Source organism: Argopecten irradians, chromosome 4 (genome assembly GCF_041381155.1).
Source record: "Argopecten irradians isolate NY chromosome 4, Ai_NY, whole genome shotgun sequence".
Lineage (NCBI taxonomy): Eukaryota > Metazoa > Mollusca > Bivalvia > Pectinida > Pectinidae > Argopecten > Argopecten irradians.
This window is the reverse complement of record NC_091137.1, coordinates 2,363,454-2,370,928: the sequence shown is the minus strand read 5'-3', so window position 1 is coordinate 2,370,928 and position 7,475 is coordinate 2,363,454. Positions and strand designations below refer to the sequence as shown.

At 27.9% G+C, this 7,475-nt stretch overlaps 1 protein-coding gene and 1 long non-coding RNA gene across 2 annotated transcripts in view; one reads left to right on the top strand and one right to left on the bottom strand.

The window, feature by feature from the left end:
• Positions 1-747: 747 nt before the first annotated feature.
• LOC138320354 (uncharacterized) lies at positions 748-3,161 on the top strand. The gene is made up of 3 exons (XR_011208171.1): positions 748-1,146; positions 2,482-2,567; positions 2,936-3,161. It is a non-coding gene; the product is annotated as an uncharacterized lncRNA (long non-coding RNA).
• A 4,164-nt stretch (positions 3,162-7,325) lies between these two features.
• Positions 7,326-7,475, bottom strand: part of LOC138320353 (dual 3',5'-cyclic-AMP and -GMP phosphodiesterase 11A-like) — a 495,361-nt gene continuing 495,211 nt past the window's right edge. Inside the window, exon 21 of the transcript XR_011208170.1 lies at positions 7,326-7,335. The gene's annotated coding sequence lies outside the window, so the exon portion shown is untranslated. The remainder of the gene's footprint in view (positions 7,336-7,475) is intronic.

Below are 7,475 nucleotides of genomic sequence, written 5' to 3'. Positions count from 1 at the left end.
TAATTATGTCTGAATACAGTTCTCGCTTCTATAGTGCAGTAAGTATAATTACGTCTGAATACAGTTCTATAGTACAGTAAGTTTAATTATGTCTGAATACAGTTCTCGCTTCTATAGTACAGTAAGTATAATTATGTCTGAATACAGTTCTCGGTTCTATAGTACAGTAAGTATAATTACGTCTTAATACAGTTCTCGGTTCTATAGTACAGTAAGTATAATTACGTCTTAATACAGTTCTCGGTTCTATAGTACAGTAAGTATAATTACGTCTGAATACAGTTCTCGGTTCTATAGTACAGTAAGTATAATTCCGTCTGAATACCGTTCTCGGTTCTATAATACAGTAAGTATAATTATGTCTGAATATAGTTCTCGCTTCTGTAGTACAGTAAGTATAATTACGCCTGAATATAGTTCTCGCTTCTATAGTACAGTAAGTATAATTACGCCTGAATATAGTTCTCGGTTCTATAGTACAGTTAGTATAATTATGTCTGAATACAGTTCTCGGTTCTATAGTACAGTAAGTATAATTACGTCTTAATACAGTTCTCGGTTCTATAGTACAGTAAGTATAATTACGTTTGAATACAGTTCTCGGTTCTATAGTACAGTAAGTATAATTATGTATGAATACAGTTCTCGGTTTAATATTACTATAAATATAATATTTCGAATTATCTTAATTCATTAAATTTAAACTCTTAAATAAATGGATAGCGATCCGATCAGATAGGTGTTGCGCACAATTTTGTTATTGATTTTCCCGATGTGTTTTCTTCATTTTAATTTTTTGATCTCATGTAAAAGCCAAGATGAACACAAACCACTATTTGTGGTGCGGAAACATTCAGTGTGTTGATATTACAGTTATATTTCTACTATAAGTGGGCGAAAATTTTGACATTTATATCCATGATTTCATGTTTATACATTATCTATTAATGTTTTTTATACAAAAAAGCAGTATTAATTTTTCTCTTAAATTTGCATAGTCATACATGGGGTCCAAAACAGAATTTTGTTATCAATTGGAGAATACATATCCGTACACAACATACAGCGTGCTATTGGTGTGTCAAGTCAGCGGGAGTCAGTATTGGGCCAATCCGCATCAGTATTCATTTACCACACCAGAAGATGGTAAGGGTCTCATGCATTGTCTAATTAATTAGAAATGTATTAAAAATAATGCGCAATATAAAGAAACAGCGATGAATCTATATTAAATTTTTAAATATCAAATCGGTAAATCAAGTAAACATTTTGAGTTAATAAGAAAGCCGTGAAAAATCATAAAATCAAGAGATGTTTTACAATATATTCCCAATGTGTTATATATTGCCATAATTGAGATGACTTGGCCAGAATCATTTTGACAGATGTCGCGGCTGAAGTAAGAACAATTTCCCGCAGCCATACAGTAAAATTATGTTTGTATTTCGGTTTGTTTTATCAATTTTTATTTTGCATCATAGTTATACTACCAAGTTAGTATGAATTATTTTTAACAGACAAAAATTCTGGTCTTCCAAAAACTTACTCTCATTTTGTAGTAATGAATTGTCTTACTAATTTTCGTGGTAGATTTTTTGTTTCAAATGCATTAAATGCATTATATGTTCAATTTAATTAAAAATATTTTATTGTATATAAATTATACACAATGGGATTGGGTAACAGGTAGTGCCCATATCAACACTTTCACTATTCCAGTTATGTACAATATTTTATACAAATTAAACATTAAATTGATTAATATACACATCCTTACACTCTCTCACACACATCCTCACGTCCCTACCCTGTGAATTATATTAATGAATACTTATGAATCAGGGAGCCTGTTACTTTAAGTAAAGATAGTCAATTATATAGGAAGATGTATAAATAATTGTTTATTAATTAATAATTAAGTAAATGACTGAATACAGGAACATATCAGTTACCGGATATATCACAATATTTATCAAATATTGAGTGTAAACTCACGAATATCAAATTGTATAGAATTATGTCAGTATGTGGAATACTTTTTAATGATCATGTTACCCGTATTATTTTGCATTGTGATAAAAATAGCGAAATTCGTGACGAGTACTGGTGTTTTTTGGTGAATAATTTTCGATTAGAATTCATGTCGTCGCTTCACAATTTAACAGATTTTGATTTATGTAACACCTTGTTGGGTAAAGAATTTGCCTATGATTTCTCAAACTGTGCCTTAGAGGAGTTTAGATTAGGAAATGTATCTTTTTTGTATAGACTCCTGAAAGCATGCGATCCTTATTGCTTTGAATAATCTCAACTAATTACTAATTATTAGACTTGAACTTGTACATATTTTGTAAATTTCTATTTGCTTTGTTTTGTTTCTTGTTTTCACGTTAAATGTCATTCTTTATGTAATTTTCAATTTTGGAGGAAATAAAGATAATAATTATATAAACTCTAAGACATTATATGTTAATTTCTCAGTGCCACTAGTCGGCCCTTCATCTAGCAACCAGTCGTATACAGTTTGGTGCACAGCGGGGAAACTGCATACTTTAGTATATATACAGGTATCGTCTTATTGATCATTACTAAGCAAAGTTACCTATGCTTTACATCTATCAATCAGTGATGTTAAGGCGCAATAATAAAGAGAATAAGTGGTAATATCCTACTAGAGAAGCAATAAATCGAACATCGCATTTAGTCGATCTTAAGTTTCAAAACGTCACAATAATACCGACATTTTCTAAAAGATCTACCATATTGTTTATAAAATACAATCTAGTGAGGCAACGAAACCATACTTAGCATAATGCCTACGTTTTCAGATTTAACTCATGTAATCGAAAGTGGTACAAAATATTTACGTATTAAATCATCTTTTCAATAATTTGGAGGAAATGGTGATTAACTTGATGTTCACTTCATTCAACAGCCACCAAGCGCAAACCTAACCCAAGGAAAACTGACGGGCTACTACATGCAAGTAGACTCGGTTGTTCATTCGTTCAACCAAACATTTATAGGAAACAAGACAACTTTATCATTCAGCGAGAAGGTTAGCACGTGTGGGATTTCCGTACACTATGGCGTCGTTATATGGACACGGACGGTGAAGGGAAATTCCAAGTCTGGGACATACCTGTCTATCACAGCTAACTTAACAAGTAACATCACAATCATTATATTTCTACTTACAGAACATTCATACAGCATATCACACTTGACCTTAACTATAAAATTGTTAAACTATACCCTGATAGATATATAATAGGTTCCATTCTAAAAATAAAACTTGTTTAAACTAATCCTAAGATTTAACCTATAGTTATCCAATTCTAATAATAAACTGTTAAACTATACCTATGATTTATATAGGTCCCATATTCTAATGAATAAACTGTGTTAAACCTATACCTAATGATCTAATATACGGTTCTCATTCTAATGACTAAACTTGTTTAAACTATAACTATACTATGATATGATATAGGTCCCCATTCTAATGATTTTACTTGTTAAACTATACTATGATGTTATAATAGTTCTCCATTCTAATAAATAAAACTTGTTAGATTAACTATACCTAATGATTTTATATAGGTACGCATTCAAATAATACACTTGGATAAACTATACCTATCAAATTATATATAGGTTCCATTCTAATAATAAACTTGTTTAAACTATACCTAAGATTTTTTATATAGGTCCCAATTCTAATGATAAACTTGTTTAAACTATACCTATGAATTTATATAGGTTTCTACTAATAACTTGTAAACTATACCTATGATAATAAACTTGTTAAACTATACCTATGATTTATATATAGGTCCCATTCTAATGATAAACTTGTTTAAACTATACCCTATGATTTATATAGGTCCCATTCTAATGTATAAACTTGTTTTAAACTATACCTATGATTTTATATAGGTTCCATTCTAATAATAAACTTGTTAAACTATACCTATCATTTATATAGGTTCCCATTCTAATAATAAACTTGTTAAACTATACCTATGATTTATTTAGGTCCCATTCTAAATAATAAACTTGTTTAAACTATACCTATGAATTTATATAGGTTCCATTCTAATAATAAACTTGTTAAACTATACCTATGATTTATAGATAGGTCCCATTCTAATAATAAACTTGTTAAACTATACCTATGATTTATATAGGTCCCATTCTAATAGATAAACTTGTTTTAAACTATACCTATGACATTTATATAGGTTCCATTCTAATAATAAACTTGTTAAACTATACCTAACCATTTATTTAGGTCTCCCATTCTAATAATAAACTTGTTAAACTAAACCTAACCTTATGATTTAGATCCCATTCTAATATAGGTTAAAATTACCTAACATTCTAATGATAAACTTGTTAAACTATACCTATGAATTATATAGAGTCCCATTTAATATAAACTTGTTAAACTATACCTATGATTTATATAGGTCCCATTCTAATAATAAACTTGTTAACTTATAACCTAACATTTATTTAGGTCCCATTCTAATTACTAAAATTGTTTAAACTATACCTAAACATTTATATAGGTCCCATTCTAATGAATAAACTTGTTAAACTATACCTATGATTTATTATAGGTTTCCCATTCTAAAATAATAAACTTGTTAAACTATACCTATGATTTATATAGGTCCCATTCTAATGATAAACTTGTTAAACTATACCTATGATTTATATAGGTTCCATTCTAATGAATAAACTTGTTAAACTATACCTATGATTTATATAGGTTCCCATTCTAATAATAAACTTGTTAAGACTAAACTATACCTATGATTTATATATGGTAGGTCCAATTCTAATAATAAACTTGTTAAACTAATACCTATGATTTATATAGGTTCCATTCTAATAATAAACTTTGTTAAAAACTATACCTATATTTATATAGGTTCCATTCTAATAATAAACTTAGTTAAACTATACCTATGATTTATATAGGGTCCATTCTACTTAATAAACCTTGTTTAAACTATACCTATGATTTATATAGTTCCCATTCTAATAATAAAACTTGTTAAACTATACCTATGATTTATATAGGTTCCATTCTAATAATATGAACTTGTTAAACTATAACCTAAATTTATATAGGTTCCATTCTAATAATAAACTTGTTAAACTATACCTATGTTTTATATAGGTCCCATTCTAATAATAACTTGTTTAAAATTCTATACCTATGGATTTATATAGGTTCCATTCTAATAATAAACTTGTTAAACTATACCTATGATTTATATAGGTTCCATTCTAATAATAAACTTGTTAAACTATACCTATGGATTTATATAGGTCCCATTCTAATAATAAACTTGTTAAACTATATCCTATGATTTATATAGGTTCCATTCTAATGATAAAACTTGTTAAACTATACCTATGATTTATATAGGTTTATATAGGTTTCCATTCTAATGAATAAAATACTTGTTAAACTATACCTATGATTTTATATAGGTTCCATTATAATATTAACTAATATATAAATTTATTTAGGTCCCGATTCTAATGAATAAAATCTGTTTAAACTATACCTATGATTTATATAGGTTCCAATTTATTCTAATAAACTTGTTAAACTAATACCTATCCATTTTATATAGGTGCCCATTCTAATTGATAAAACTTGTTAAAACTATACCTATGATTTAGTATAGGTCCCATTCTAATAATAAAACTTGTTAAACTATGATTATATAGTTAAATTTATAATAATAAACTTGTTTCTATAGGTCCTATCATTCTAATAGGTTCCATTTAATAAACTTGTTAAACTAAATACCTATGACCAAAAAGGTTTATATAGGTTCCATTTCTAATAGTATAAACTTGTTAAACTATACCTATGTTTATATAGGTTTCCATTTTTCTAATAATAAACTTGTTAAACTATACCTATGATTTATATAGGTTCCATTTCTCATTGATAAACTAAACTTGTTAAACTATAACCTATGATTTACCTATATAGGATTTCCATTCTAATAATAAACTTGTTAAACTATACCCTATGTTTTTATATAGGTTCCCATTCTAATGATAAACTTGTTAAACTATACCTATGATTTATATAGGTTCCATTCTAATGATAAACTTGTTAAACTATACCTATGATTTATATAGGTCCCATTCTAATGATAAACTTGTTAAACTATACCTATGATTTATATAGGTTCCATTCTAATGATAAACTTGTTAAACTATACCTATGATTTATATAGGTTCCATTCTAATAATAAACTTGTTAAACTATACCTATGATTTATATAGGTCCCATTCTAATAATAAACTTGTTTAAACTATACCTATGATTTATATAGGTTCCCATTCTAATAATTAAACTTGTTAAACTATATACCTATGATTTATATAGGTCCCATTCTAATAATAAACTTGTTTAAACTATACCTATGATTTTTATATAGGTTCCATTCTAATAATAAACTTGTTAAACCTATACCTATGATTTATATAGGTTCCATTCTAATAATAAACTTGTTAAACTATACCTATCATTTATATAGGTTCCATTCTAATAATAAACTTGTTAAACTATACCTATGATTTATATAGGTCCCATTCTAATAATAAACTTGTTAAACTATACCTATGATTTATATAGGTCCCATTCTAATAATAAACTTGTTAAACTATACCTATGATTTATATAGGTCCCATTCTAATGATAAACTTGTTAAACTATACCTATGATTTATATAGGTCCCATTCTAATAATAAACTTGTTAAACTATACCTATGATTTATATAGGTTCCATTCTAATAATAAACTTGTTAAACTATACCTATGATTTATATAGGTTCCATTCTAATAATAAACTTGTTAAACTATACCTATGATTTATATAGGTTCCATTCTAATAATAAACTTGTTAAACTATACCTATGATTTATATAGGTTCCATTCTAATAATAAAACTTGATTTAACTATACCTATGATTTATATATGTTTCATTCTAAGGCATAAACTTCCCATTAAACTATGACCTATGTGTTTAAATTTGTGCCCCCTTGAGTGTGTGTTCTGGAGACTGCGGTATATTCAAACTGTGTCTAATGTATAGCTGGAACTATTCATAATTGTCCCATTTTCTAATAATAAACTTGCTTAAACTATACACTGACCAGCATTTAGGCCAGCCGAAGATTCTAATACATAAACTTGTTAAACAATACCTCACCCTATGATTTATATATGGTCACAATTATAAACTTGAACAACAGGGTTAAACTAACCTATGCGTATATACGTACCCTCCTGTACGCTGTGAGCGCTAAGCAGGAGAGAAACTATACCACTTTTATAGTACTTTTGGTCCCATGTTCTAATCCCGGCCCAACTCCCTGTTACACTATACCCAGACCAGATTCCCTCATCAGCGGCGAACGCTCCAACTCAGACAAA